We start from the raw sequence: 16,159 nt of genomic DNA on the forward strand, positions 1-16,159 counted from the left end.
ATACTTATTCATGTGCTATTTAGCTACCGATGATTAAGTATACCTTTTTCTACTATTTAAATATACTATAATATATATATGTATACTTATATATCTCAGAAAGAAAGATGAAGGGGGAAAGTAAATTGACCATTTACATATATTGCAATAAAAGTCACGGAGAATCTCAGAAAATGCATTTTAAAATGTGATAAAAAATTATAAATCAGTCATTTTGACTGCTTTAGTAGTTCTAGGGTTAACTCAACACACTAAGGTATTTTAAATACATTTACTGTTAAATTCCTAGTGTCAAATTATACTCAATTTGAGTCATTTTTAACCATTCCTATAGATCGCCACTGCTTCTACTCAATAGGTCATAATTTGACTGAAACAATGTTAATTTAACTGGACTAATGGAGTTAAAATAATACTATTTTATGTTAAAATAATAAATTTCGATCCACATAGTAGTTAAAAATAACAAAATGCTATCTAACTCAAGGTATTGGTTAAAATTTCATCCCCTGATATTTAACAGTGTTATATGCAAAGAAGAAGAAGAACCATATTTATTACACAAAAGTAAATTAATCTCTTGATTAGCATTTGCAGCTTAATTGGTTCTTAAAATATTAATCGAAAATAGCGTCCGTTAATAATCGTTAATTTGTAAGTACTAAAAGTTGACGAACATGTTACTAACGATACCGTCGACATTTCGCAACATCAGAAGTTGATGCGCCTCAGTGTTTTGCGGTAAATTTTTACTCAAGTCACGTACCGCGGATATTCGCCGGGAACCGTAAAACGCGATCGAGTTTCGCGAGCATTATCGTCAGAAGCGAGACGAGACGGGGTGGTGGTGGTGGTGGTGGTGGTGGAGGGACGGGAAAGTTAAATAGACGTTACGACGAACGGTAATAAAACCGTCGAAGACGCGATGGGGACCGTTAGAGGCTGCGTCTGCGTCTGAGGTGCATCTCGATCGATCAAATGCCACAAAATGGGCCTCGACGAGACAATTTTGTTCGTAGATCGACGAGAGGACCGGCGAGACGGGCAGAGAGAGAAGCGCGGAGAGAGAAGGGAAGATTTACGGCGTGTGTGTTTAGGTACTTAGGCGCTTTTGCCCAGTCCCTTTATCATACTAATTTCTCGGGCATGTCAAAATACCTATCACGTATATAGCCAGCCTTCCGAATTCTATTCGACATGCTGGGTGCCCCCGTAGTCGAGCGCATAAAGGGCCCCTAAAAGCATAAAACATGAAGTCCCCGGACACTCACCCTCAGTCTCTCTCTTCCTTCATCTTTCGGGTGCCGGATACTTTCAGGTAGCTGGATAGATAGAGAAGCCTAGCTCGCGCGCAAGTCGTCAAGTCTCTCCTGTCAACCGCAGGAACAAGCCAGTTCTACGGAACAATTCTCCCTGCCTCGCTTCTTCCCCGTGCCACGTAGTAGCTTCTATAGTGTTTTTTGGAGCGGTTGCCGAGACGTGTCACCGTCGTCTTTCACAGTCATCATCCGTGGCGAAATCGGCCATTATCTAACGGACTACTGTATCCACTTAACTACGCTCTCAAAAGTTATGTGGATTTACTTGAAACGCACTGTTAATCGAATATTACAACTGTATGATTATAATATATGAGTTCATAAAGATTCTTTCGTGGATTATTAGCATGAATTTCGTCACGCGTGAATATCGAATGTAAATATAACATAGATATAATCGCCCCCCTTAAATTCGAATGACATTATTATTTTTTTTTCTCAAATATTGGAATAAATTACATTAGTATTATTACAATAAATTACATTGGTACTATCAATGTTGAAATACGCCGATGAGATATTGAGTTAAACTAGCATAAAATTTACTTTGTACTAATTTTGCAATAGCGATCGCTTATTAGCGAAATATGCAGCAAATATCGTCAATTTTCCTTTTCTCCCGCTTCATTGCGTAAAGATAATAGGACAATTCGTATTGACGTTCGCAATCTCGATCGAATTTTCTAAAATTTCCTTTCTCCTGACAAACAATTTCCCCGGTGGTGAGTCGCTCGCTTCTACGCCGGTTGTTGCTCGCGGCAACCGGCTGGGACGGCGGCAACAGCAGCAGCTCGGATGCAAATTGCATCTCGACGGTTCGCGGGTGGGAAAAATAAACGAGAAATAAAACGAGCGTGCTGGAGAGGAAGCGAGCGAAAACCCACCGGAGTGAGGCTGCTCGATGACGAGGCCGGGGGATGCGAGAGGGGAAGGTATATCATGGTGGAATGGCCTGAAGAGTGGGAGGGGTGGAGAGGAGAGGGCGGACGAGCGCGTTGGCCGAAGGTGGACGCGGAGAGCCGGTAGGGCCACGACAGGGTGCGAGTCGCGAGGAGGAGGGGGGCCGTGGGGTACGCGGGGATCATTCATCATCCGAGGAGAAGAGAGGCCTGCGCGAACACACCACCGTGCCACACCACACCGGCCGCGATGGTGGTGGAAGGCTGCGGCGTTGGAGGAGGTGGCAGGCCACCCACGCGGAACGATCGGGTTCGGTGGCGATCCTGAAGCCGAGTACACCGACACCAGCGAGACTGATCTTATCGCCGGCTCTCTACGTACGGCTGGCGCCGTGGCCAGGTGATCGGCGTGTTACGCGACGCGCGTTTTAGGCCTCTGATAAATTATTTAACAACTTTTGCGTTATCGTACAAGCCGTGTACGAACCGTAATTCAGGACGACAACTGAGACTCTATGTTGGCCGAATCCGAATTCAGCGTGGGCTGAAATAAAATTATTATATAGTTAATACGTTTGTGCGATTAAGGAATATAACGGTAGAATGTCCATATAACTGATGTTGAAGATATATGATAAGAAAACTACATATATACGCACACGGTCGTTCAAATAATCGAAAATAATGTGCTATTAAAATTAAGAATTGGAGTTTTCCGACATTGGAGTTTTCCTAGGCAATAAAGAGACTTTACTTTATCAGTCGCGCGCTTAAATCAGTCCTATAACGCAGGCCTAGGTTGAGCCTCTTCCCTCAAAACGACCGCACGCTAGAAACCAGTCGGGCACAGAGTTACAAACTCCGTGCTCTCGTGGCACGAGCTTCTCGGCTGCTCTTTCGAGTGGTTTTCAGAGAGGGTAAACACACGGTTCCTTTCCACTCAGGTCACCCCCGCCCAACCTCAATCCTAATAATAACGACGAAATTGCCATTTACAGCGATAACGAGGAGACGATGTCGGAGGAAAGTCATCGGGTATCCTGTCGGTCGGGACAAAAAGAGGGAAAGAGATGACGAGAGCGAGCGGAAGCGGGGAGGGTAGAAAAGGGACGACATCGGCGACTCGTGGAAAGACACGGGCTTCCGACGACTCGAGGGCTGCTAAGAGGACTCGATTTTGCTCGAGAGCTGTCGTGGCGCCAGCCCTTTCCAGAGAGCCTCCGGAAAGTAAAACATAACGCCGTGTAAAATGAGAACTCGTGTACATAATTCTTGGGGAATGTGTCTCCCGTGAGAAAACCGTGGCTCCAGAAAAAATAAATTCGAAAGGCATTTTACTTAATTTCTAACGTAAAATACGATTATACGAAAAATACGAATGCAGTAATTATAATTTATTCTGACCGGGAAATGAAAATTATATGCTAATTAAATGCTAATTGAATCACATCTGGAATTTGTGTTAATAAGTGAATTTCCATTAGTGTATTGTTTACATTTCTGAAACTGGATTTAAATCTATTCGCAAACACATAATTTAAAGTATCAAATACCGTGCCAAGCAAATTAAATTTAAAAAAAAAAAAGGTTTTGCTGAAATACCTTTTTGCTAATAATTCTCTCTCTCCCTGTCATTGTTTATAAAATATATTTCTGCACATTGTGAAGAAACTTTCTAACAATAAATAAAAGAGCCAATAAATACACATAAAGTACATTCTCCTCGAACGGGAGAATACTTACTTTATTCGTAAGTCGCATTATGTAGGCGGAAAAATGATGACAATACGTTCAAAAAAGCGAACGTGAAGAGGACGAAGAGGAGAAAGTACAAAGAACAAGAAGAAAGTAAATCCGGGAGGGAGAGGAGGAAAGAAAAAGGAGATAGGGCAGAAGAGGCGTAAGAACACGTGTAGGGGCAGGAATGTATCCTATGAATAACCCATGGCGGGGCGCATACAGAATGCTCGCTTTCGTATATCCGCAACCATAATCATATCGGGGAATAGTGGCACTATATACGCGCCCGCTTGGTGCTCGCCTCGCATTGACGCCGCGACGAACGATGTGGATATATGGGAGCCATCGGGGCGTACGCTCTGCCATAACTCGGCCTAGGTGGGTGAGAGGTTCACCACGCTGAGACAGGACCGACCCCGAAGTACCTGAGGTGAAACGCTGACGAAACCTCCTCCGTTGTGACTCGCGACGTACCGTGAATCAATGAATCTTGATGATCGAACCTCGCCGCATTTGTTATTCCGATGAAATGAAATCCAGAAATAAAATAAAAGCTCGTTCTACGAAAAAAAAACTAATGTTATAGCGTGACAAATTGAAGTGTAAAGGGGATGACAAGACGACAATGTGGCATGCCTATATATAAAATTAGAAAACGCTTTTCTACGCATTATTACTCGGGATAAAATATTACTCGGGACTCAAAAACCTTTTTAGTGCTCTGTGATTTTGTTTCTCCCATTTCGGAGAAATGAGGCTACCTCTATAGAAGTCACTGGACTGGAAAGGGTTAAATACCTGCCTAAGTTTGCGGTGGACCGCGTCGTACACTATAGCACACCTACCTATCTACCTGCTGGCGTTGTTGCTGCTACATAAGCGCAACACACGCCGGTAGGTATATTGCCTTGGGCCCATTCAGAATCGTCTACCTGCCACGGCGATCGCACACGGGGCCCAGTGTATTAAACGTCGCACGATACTTATCTAGGCCCGCTGGTGCACGCCAATCGCGTATGAACCCACACACGTAAATATGCAAATATACGAGCAATAGATATCATGAAGGTATAGCGGATTATTTAATCTGTTTATTAATTCGCGCGTCTGTTCTTTTATCAACTGATTACTTTAATTCTGTCGATATTATCCTTTACATTAAACGCTGTAAAGCGACACGTATCTAACAATATTATAAAATATTGTCAAACATTATTAGGTTAATTAAATAGCGCTACCAAACCTAATCTAAATTCAGAGAGGTTTGAAAATAAAAATAGGAGAAACGAGTTGTGTAGGAACGTTAAATCGGAGCTCAACTGTGTCAGTCGAAATAATATGTGTCTTAATATGCGGGGATATATTTTTGCCCAAGCAGTATTCTTATCATTCTTCTCGATTCTGCCTAGAACGAGCGATATCTCAACGCAATAAGAACGAATTAAAGTTCCACGACAACACCACCAAAAATAGCACCACTGCTATTGCTTATCATATCTCCATCGTGTAGCTCGCACTGAATCAGTAAAAATTGAATGACGGGAATCTCGGAAATACCACGACGCTGAATTTTTCACGCATTGTATGAGCCAGTCGAAGATAAAATCTCGCGCCGCGGTAGACTCGCTCATTTTCACGGTCTTTCTCTGACATCCCAATGTGCAGACTAATGAAAATCAACGACGATGCGAGTCACTACGTAATTAAGATTAATATCGGAGAAGAAATACATTGAAATACAAGCGTAAAAAATAACAATGATAATTTAATTAATGTAATAAGTCAACTCGGTAAGAAACTCAAAGAGAGAGAGCGAGAGAGAGAATTAAATACATAGCATGGAGATTAAAACGTTAATTTGTACGCGTGAAATTTGGGAGAAGAAGGGGAAAACGAATAAGATAGAATTTATTACGCATCCGGGGACATCCATCGGCACGAAACATTTTCCAGCGAAATATTTCGAATTGGAAGAATAAATCGTAAAAGAGTAAAATATATATATTCGGAGAATGGTAGGAGAAATGATAAATCCGCCTTTTTATTGAAAAGACAGAAAGAGGAGGAAAGAGAGTGAAACGCGCTGAGCGGATAGATACCACCCGAAATCGACGGAAATCTTTTCAATGGGCACAAAGCCCACGGTCACGTGGGTGAGCCCCACGGGAAGATGGAATTCAAGGAGGAACCGGCGTTACAACGTGTTTCACACTTCGGGCTTCACCCGCCCACGCCCAAACAAATATATAATGCGACATTAGAATAACAAATGGCGGCTGAGGCGTCCACGCTTGAGAGCCACGGGGTGCCGTAGGTGCACACCTAACATAAATACTAATACGAACATAAATAAGTGCATGCTTACCGCGCCTCCTTCGTGGCTCGAAGAAAAATTCTGCGTGGAGCAGTCTCTGGGGGGAACGCGATAAAGAGGAAACGCGGAGGAAAAGTTGTGAGAAGTTGTCTTGCATTATAGGATGGGATTAAATTCTTAAAGCTTCACGGAAATCCATTCCCGAAAAGAATTCCGGGAATGCTTCAAAATTCTCGAACATACAGATCAGATTGTATAGATTTTCTCTTTCCTTTTCTTTCTTTGATTGAACATTTGAATAACGCTCGTTATACAAGCCAAATAATTTCCAACATTGTTTAATTTAATGAATCGTTCGTATAATCGGATTTTATTTAATTTGATACAAGTCGTCGAAAAAATGTATTAATAATTACGAAGATATTTCAGTAATTAGCCCATCGTAAAATAGGATTGTAAAATTGATTTTACTCATTTAAATAGCAGATATTCTTCCTTTGTCTTCCTGTGTGAGATATTTTTTATTTCACATACCTTTTATATCAAATGTCAAAGAATTCTTATACACTTGGCGAATAAAGCTCGACTGTATCTTTTTGTGTCGCTTGAATAATATCTTATAATAAAATACAATGTATATTCCAAGATGTCAAATTTAGGTGTCCCTGCTGTTAGGATGCCACCAATACCACCGCAGACGGATGATAAAGCGCAACAACGACGGACAGAAGCCGCGGCATAAAAAAATAACGCCGATCATTTTCCTCCCTTCGTCGTGCCGGGGCATATCGCGCTCAGCGCGACTTCCCTTTCGTCTCTACCAACCCTTCGTTGTTGCTATCCTGCGGGATGTAGTTACACGATGCCAAATGGCCGCCCGGGGACTCTAATCGAAATTAGTTTTTTAATTGAGGGGACTTATTTAGTCGTTAAGGCCTGGGAAGGGCGAGGAAATCAGGGAGAGGAGAGGAACGCAGGACGAGCACTTCGACCAACTTCGACTTTTCTCCTCCGGTCATTTTCCTTCAACCGCTCAATCTGCTTTTTATTTAAGCCGCCGCCGCCCCTCTTTTTACGCGTGATACCTCAGCTGGACTATAATTATTGTGGTATCGTTATGGCTGCTTATCACGAGGCAAGGAACGTCCGATCGCGTAATTATCAAATTCCTTATGTTTGTGAGTAAAGTGTAAGCTAATACATATATAGAATATAAATCAAGTATATCTGCGAAGCAAAAAATAATGCACTGGGTATCACATTGCAAATATGAAAATTTTTCAATATTTGAAAATTTTGTCATTTGTCTCTATCTTCGATAGTTTGTTTACTTTTGAAGATTAAAGAAGAAATCGCATTTTATATTTTTATAGACAGTGACTTATAACAGTAGTACTTTATAAGAGCGATTTGATTCTTTATTTAAATTCATAAATTAAGTACACGTTAATCTTAAACAGAATTTTGTAAAGCACCCATTGAAACATTGCCAGTTGATATTAATTACTTCTTTTCGACGCGCGACTTGTTTACGGCTTAAATCGCGAATCAATTAGCATAACTCGCCGGGCCGTGCCCGAAATAGTCTGCGAATTTCACGAATGTTACGGAACAAGGCCGGGCCATTAACCGGATAAGTTTCTCGACGCCAGGACGACGAGGAGAGAAAGGTCACGAAGGATGAGGTCGGTCGGTAGGACGACAAGGGGCGGAGGGGCGGGGAGAGGAATAATGAGGAGGATGAAGAGAGTACCCGGCATAATTCGCGCTCAAATATCGCTCCGGAAGATGGAAAAGGAGAACGGGCCTGATGGTACGGGACGTTCCATGGGTAATTTCATAATTAGCGGGAGGCAAAAAGCGAGCGGGCTCGACGAGTTCCATCAAGCGATCTCCAGCCTCGATTGGACTGGGACTATTAAAACCGGAGGATCTAAAAAATTAATAATGCGATCTTCACACGCGACGTTTTGATTGGTTGTAAAAAAATGTGAGCGAGATTTACATCAAATTAACCGTCAAAAAGAGAAAGGAAGAGAGAATTTTCTTACCCGCAATTATTTAATGACCTCGGGAAAGTATCGAAACGAGGAATTATCTTGATTGAATAATTTTAAAAATTACGGAAAGCTATCTTAATTTTAAATAAATACTTACTAAACAGTGCGCGTCACGTTCCGCGGGTATCTGCTGTTTACGGATCTTTCTCGTAATAAATTCGCGGAAGACCAGTCGCGCCATTTCGAGCATTTCCACCCCCGCGAGCGAAATTAAAGTTACCACCGTTCTCGAGGTCTCGCTTTCCTCCCGGCTTTTTTCGAACCAACGAGAAAACAAGCGAAATTTACTTTGCGAGTCCTCGCCAGCCCCCGTTTAGAATTACTCGTAAATCTGTGCCACGGCTTGTCCGAGGGGGAAGAAGCGGCAACCAGCTTCGACCCTGCTTCTCCCCGTAGATTCCTCTTTGAACAGGACAGTCCGGTCGATAAAACAATTGCCGGGGGGATAATCGGCATTATTTACGCCGGATTCAGCGTAAGATACACAACGGCAGCACGGGGGAAACAAGCAGGGATGTTACAGCAGGGGGAAAGGGGACATTTCGTGTGTGTAACCACCGAGGGGTGAAGGCCCGCGGAAGATCTCTCGGGCGGTTATAAGCCCAAGAGGGGAAGGGCTGATCTCTCAGCGGCGGTGGATGGCTCACGGCTTATCCCACCCTGCCCGCCCCCGTGGTTAAAGTGGCTCCAATTAGACACGTCGCTAGATCTCGATGTCAACCGAGTGTGCAAACCGTCCCCCTTGCCCGCAAACCTTCGCCGTTCCGTGTTATCCCTCGAGAACGAAGCGACGAGCGGACGCGATCCTGAAAGCTATACCCTCCCCCGTGCCCGGGTACATCGCGCGCGCCTCTGCGAAGCCCCCCCCCCCCCACGATCCCGAAAAGCCGAACTTTACGAGGATTTAGCGGTCGCGCGTGTCTATTACCGCCGCGCGTCGATCAATTCGCCGCTGCTCATGGGTCGCCACGTGTGTAATCACGCGCGAAGGGGTTGCAATTAGCTCCACAATTGGGTCCTCGATGCGTAAGCGGAGGAATGACGAACAGAGAGAGATTATCGCCAAATCCTCTCGCGTTAATAATAAATGTCCTAGACGTATTTCACATTAGTTTGGAGCCGAAATCCCTTTCAGCGACAAAGTATTGACGCTTTGAGAATTAAGATCTTATGTAATCTATTATTAGCGTACTGTCGATTTTTTTAATTCGCGAACTTTCATCTATCGTCACTCGATAGAAAGTAGTATGCACAGATTTTGCGACATGATGTGTGAAGACTTTATTACTCATATGTATATACACTATTATCATTATGGAGTGTCGTAAAACAAACAATCACAATGCATCCAATCTGCGCGTTTTACTGTCGTCCGTGATCCTCAGACCTGTTTCCAACCGGTGGATTTACATGCGCCACTACATTCCTTCATCGTCGCAATAAAATCCGAGACCCCGGTCGGTCCAGGACATCCCCGAGTCCCCGCGCACTCAGTAGTCGCGTGAAAGCTACCGTGAATTATTGTCAAAAGGTATAATGCGTCGTGAAAAAAGTTCAATAGAAACTGTCGAGCGAAACGAACGTGACCACGCACCAACTGGCAGATACAAAGTATTCATTATAGTCTCTTTAAGATATCATTAATTTTGGAAGTATTTCGAATATTATCTGATAATTTAATACAATAGAGATATGAAAATTTTGCAGCATTTTAAATTCTCTAGACTAAAGAATGATATATAAATAATTTATAGTTTCATGAAACCTATATATATATATATACGACTTGCTTTCCCAATAATGTAATGAACACTTACAAATTGTTGAAAATACAGAATCTAAAGATTTAAAATTTCTTTCCTGAGAATACCAATAAATTAAAATTGTCAAAATGCAGAACCGATAGGTCATAAAAATCCAGAGCTCTCAGAATTTCCGAGTTGAAAGGCTCGGAAGCGCGGAAACATTGAAGATTCCGAGGATTCGGCTGTGTTACGAATTCACAGGATTCAATTTGAGATAGAAGACAGAATCCCAACGCGTGTGGCATAGTTTTCTCGGAGCGCTTCGTCGCCAACAAAGGGCGGCTTTTTCTAGTCATCGGGTATCGCGGGAGACGATCGACAGATGCCACGGAATCGCGTGTCGGCGTTTAACAGGCGGGCAAGATTTCCGTTTAAGCGCGGCTAAACGGCCGTGCAAAGGGCCGCGCGCGGCCGGTTACTTCGCGGCCATTGTGTCGGCCATCTTTGTGTCGATCGGGGCCCTATTACGGCGGCTTCCAAGCCGGTTAGGCTCGCGAACGCGAAATGATAGGTTTTGACAGGCCGCCGGCCACATTCGGGCGACACGCAAAAAAGTCACCCGATTTCTTCTTTTATCTACCCGACGACAATGGTCCTTCGCGGCTCGCTCGAAAATGGCGGGCATAATTGGCGTGACGTGATGGCTGCTTCCGTTATAGATCGCGTGTCCTAATCGTTTGTCGCCCCAAATTGCCGCCAATTTCGAATCGCGCACCGTGTGTCGCCATTATGCATCGTAATTGGGTCGTAATTGTGGGTATCTAGTCAGGAAGTGATCCTCTTTCGAAAAAAGCCCAGACGCCGACGGAGGAACATTTGGCGGTCCATCAGCTACTTTGTTAAGGGCCTGTTAATCTCGTCGACGCTCGCCAGACAGTCTATTATTATTGTCGCACTTATTACGCTGTTGCTATTGTCATTCTAAATGCTGTATATAACTACCAGTATCTGATACATTATTAATATTTACCCTGTATATATATCTCTCTCTCAATCAATAATATAATCATAAACCAATTATAGATGTTAAGCGTTCTAATTTAGAATATTTAACATAAAGCATCTAGACAAGAAGATTAAAAACACATTTTCAAAAGAAGTTTTTCTTACAGAGATTTTCGATTAAAACAAACCAGAATAAAGCATAAATGTGATGACATGAACGTAAACGTTTGATTTAATAAGAGTCGCAGATACGTTTTATCGTGAGACTTGTTGGGCTAAAAAGTCATCTCTTCACCTTTTATCCTCACGTCAGAAAGTGTCTCTCAACGTGCGTAATTGGCGTTAAGAAAGATCCGCGATACTCGTCCGCGACTTCCACCCCTCGGGGTGAAGAGGTCCGCGCGCGGTGAAGCAATTTCCGCGCGAATCTGCCCGGAGCCGACAAAGAGCGAGTCTTCGATCGCGTCGCAACCCCGAACGGGGCGAACGTACGCGCGCGCGTTCACGGGAGATTGTCGAGGGGGTGAGCGCGCGCTCGCGCACACCGGGACCCCATTACCCAGGAGATTATGGTAAAGTGACTAGCTGCCAGGGGTGGTGCAATTAGGGCGCCACGAGGGTGGAGATGGAAACGGTGAGGAAGACTGTCGAGGGTTGAAGGATCGGCGGGTGGTAGGGAAGAAAAGAGGGGGGGAGGGAGGAAACGGTTTACACAGAGGGCGGATCGTGACGCGCCTTAGTGGCGGTTTCGTCGGAATTGCTGTATACACCCGCCGCTATTTTTGTGTTGGGGTTTAGGCTGATACGCGTGTGTATTGAAAGAGGGATCCTCTTTGGGTGCTCGTGTGGTTCCAGTGACTTTATATACTCAATTAAGGATTTAGTTTTAGTTCAAAACTTTGACTGGTACATTAACGTGGTAAAAAAGTAATGAGATCTAAGTGATGAGATACTTATGCTATAGTACGAAACGTGACAGGCAAGATGACCATGCGACCATGAGGGTGACTTCGCTTTCGTAGCAACGCCAGTCGACGCTCGAATAAGACGTTCTTTTCGATCGCTTCGTATATCCGTCGGATTCGGTGTCGAAATCCTTTTCTAACTTACGGCATTCAATTACGATCAGATACCCGGAGTCGCGTTCTTTCCGTCCGCGTCGCTTCCGTCGCCAGATTTTCCCGTACCTGCTTCCAGTCCGGAATTTCGCGCTCTCACCCCTCGGCGCCGCGCGAGAATGAAAACCGACGACGCGGCGCTGCCACAGGACACACCGTGTGCACGACCGCACACCGGTCCTCTGTATGCGAGCCCCTAACACTCGACAAAATAGGCGTGTCCGCGCACGTGGACGCTCGCGCGCGTAAGTGTATGCGCGACGAGGAGGTACCGTCAGTCAGTCACTCACTCTCGGACCCTTCCGCCCGGGGTGCATGCGTAATGAGGCATCCGCGCCATTTCTCGCCCCCTTTTTATTCTCGCTCCCTCTCCCCCGGCCGCCGCGGAGGACGGAGAAGATCCCTCCTACGACCCTTATCCAGACCCGCCGCCGCCCTTCGTCGACGAGTCGACGGAGTATCCAATTCGCCCTGCGGCCCCGACTCGCCGGGGAAATCCTCGTGCAAATACGTTCGCAACTGCCGGCTTTACCTATGTAAACATCCTTCCTCCCTCTCCCGGACGCGCCTATGGAAATTGGACCTCCGAATTCGATACTGCGAATTTCCATACGCGGAAGGAAATATTATCGTTGCTCGGGCGTTATGAATTTTTCACCCTTTGCGGTCGGACTGCCGCCTAACTACATCTCCAAAAATCGGAGAGCGAAGCTGCAAGATGGACATCAGTTGGATAATTCTTTTTGTTAAAATATTCACGAGCTATTACGTCGTGAATTAGATATGTGTAGACCGCTGTAATCGGGACTAAGAATCTCTGTTACATACGTAGGTTTATCTAGATTAACTTCGACACCGGAGGATTTATCGAGGGATATCATTTTCTAATCCGTCAAATTACTACGCCCTTCGTTATTATGCAGTCGACTCGCTCTCACCCTTTGTTTGAACAATCGCGATCGGCAGGATGTCACCGTGCGAGCGCAGAAGTGCAAATAATAAACTGTCAGACAGCCGTCACAGCCGCTGACCGAAGTAACGAAGGACAGATTGACGGGAAACGGACGCGAACCAAATCGACCTCCCATGAGGGCCGTTTCAAACTGATCGAAGTACTCGATACGGATATAATTATATGCGGGGCATTCAGAGATCGTTATTTTGTACCTTTGAAAGAATGGGATAGAAAATCACGTGTGAAATGAAAAATTATTCTCTATACACAATTATTACAATATTATGTTACAAATTGCTACATATATAGTCGCACAATATTATTCTATTTATTACAGAATACATTATCATAAATTATAATGTATTATGGTACATGATTAATATTAATACGTTGCTAGTCGCGGATTAACATCCCGCATTGAACCGTTAAGCTGCCGCGTTTGAATTCGCCTTTTGATTTCCGCTCCCTTTAAGACAAATAATTCCAGAAGTGAAACGTAATCAACGTTGCGGCCATTATTGCGATCCAAAGGAACGAGTTCGCGTAGCGACGACCTAAAAAATAAACGAAAGGAACGTAAAAGCACGGATGGTCTTCGTTTCACGACGTTTTACTGCAACGAGTTTTCCTGATGACGGGAAGGCATCAGTCACGTGCGCGATCGCCGCGGTAACTATCTCGTCGTGAAGTGTCACGCGCGCGCGTGCATTTAATATTTTAATTAATATAAAATGGACAATGCCACTTGATTAATGCTCGCGATAGATTGGCAGAAAAAAACGACCGGTCGCAATCTCGCGTTATTCTTATTCCGTTTTCTTTTTCATTTCTTCAAAGCAATTGCGCTTAATTTCCATGCCGCCCGTTGAGTTACACGATTACGCACTTTTTTGCATTATCGATGTTCCACGAGTTATCTCTCTCAGAGAATCCTTGAATATTAATGAGACCCGTGTTGCCTACAAATCATGCTCATCTCCCTGATTGTTAAGAAGTGGTGGTTCTGCTATCAATAATTCTAAAACTTAGCTAAAATTATTTTAACATATTGCACTTGAATACCTACTAGACTAAAATCTTGTTTTTCGTGCGATCTTACATCTCGAATTTTAATTATAAAAATTAATTCTTTATTTCTATAAAAAACTATAGAACTTCACTAACTTTCCGCTAAGAAAAAATTACATTAAACTGGACACTTGCCGAACATTTTATGTAATCAAAAGTATTTAGGAAAATAATTCTAAGATTTAGGAAAGAACAATTATCAAAAAATGTAGTTTTAATGTGAATAATGAAAGAATTCATATATTCTCTTGATATATTAAAATATGTGAAGTTTCGCATTGCATAATATAATTTGAAATAATTTAAGTCAATTCATTAGAAATGAAAGATAAGGCAGAATCATTGCGCTAGGACTCGATAGCCAGGTGGCAATGCTGCCGCGCGAGAACTGCGACGCGAAGTGTCTAATCGCCTAATAAATGACGGAAGGAGGATACGTGGCCAAAAGATACGTGGCCGGATTGACATGTCGACCATAACGAGTGAGCCATTATGGATTATTGGGGTCACGCGCGTTTGATGCCATCCCCGATTACGGTTGTATATGATTGGCAATAAACTGTCAGCCGCTCTCGGTACTAGCCGAGCCTCATCGCTGATCGATCGACTCCGCTCGGACACTTTCGGAAGCCATTTCTCGCTTCTCTCTTTTATTCGCGGGAGACGCGAGATAGCGTGAGAAAGTGCGTAGGAAATCGCGGGAGAGCTCGTAAAATCACGATTATCCAGCCTCGTGATTATCCATCAAGAATTGACTTTGCGACTCGGGCAAATATAAACATTTATGCGTTATTTTGTTTTAAAAGGCAACGTCGGAAAAGACGCCGCGAATCTATTCTCTAGCGTCGACGCTTCACATATACAAGCTATCTATATGAACACAATCTGAAATTAATTTATACAGTGATAATTTTTAATTTGCTAGCAGAGAATTAAATCTTCAAAGTTACAGCATTGAATTACAATCTTTTTTTTTTATTAAAAAAATACAAAGTATAGCCAGTAGGAACAAGCCTATTTGGCACGAGTCACAATCTTTCCTGTAAGTATCATGTGCTGCCATCTAGAAATGACCTACGGTACTAAAATACACCAAGCGATCGAATATATTTTACAAAAATTTATTTATTTATTTATTAAATCTCGATGTGTAAAAATTAATAAATATCTATATTATCACTGCTCTATTCGAGATAAGGCTCTATTTTTGTGTAAACCAATATCATTTACTGCACCGACGTATCTACCGGTTTTTACAGCCTTTTATTAATTGGTACCATATCCTTGTGACTACCACACTCCGCTTGAGTGGCATAAATTTCTTTGTCTCTACAAATTGAAATGACCGAACGGTTTCGCTCCGACGAGATAACTCATCCGGAAGAATTTCGGAGTCGATGACCAATTTTCCCAAACCCGTCGTTCGGTCCGGGGGCTCCTCCCCCCCCCCTTATTCGCCGGGTGCATGCCGGAGAGCACCCGGATTATTTATATCGCAGCATGCGCTTTTCTACCACGGATCAACGTCTTTCGTCGTTCGTTTCTCGTACACGGGGGGGGGGGGGGGGACGAGACGAAACGAAGACAGGTACAAATCTACAGGAGGACGTTTCCCGAGCGTGCTTATCCCTCTGACCCCGCGGCATTAATAACATTTCACGAGATCTCCTCGAATTCCTCCTGCTCCTGCCTCTCCCTCACGGCCGCGGGGACCCCCCGTCGAAGAGATCGCGTCACTGACGTGTACCCTTCGCGCGGCGATCCTGATGGATACGCGGGATTCGATGGGAACAAAAGGATGTTGGTTTAACGTGGAAGGCGTGTTTGTTGTTTTGATGAGGTATAATAGGATGGATCCCGGGTGTTGATGCATAGCGCGTAGCGGGGGGTGCCGCGGGCCTCGGCCGGGCCCCCGCTCGTCGAGACCCCCGTAGAC

Source organism: Temnothorax nylanderi, unplaced genomic scaffold (assembly GCF_030848795.1).
Source record: "Temnothorax nylanderi isolate EJ_2023f unplaced genomic scaffold, tnyl_v1.0 TNYL_tig0036_pilon, whole genome shotgun sequence".
Taxonomy (NCBI): domain Eukaryota; kingdom Metazoa; phylum Arthropoda; class Insecta; order Hymenoptera; family Formicidae; genus Temnothorax; species Temnothorax nylanderi.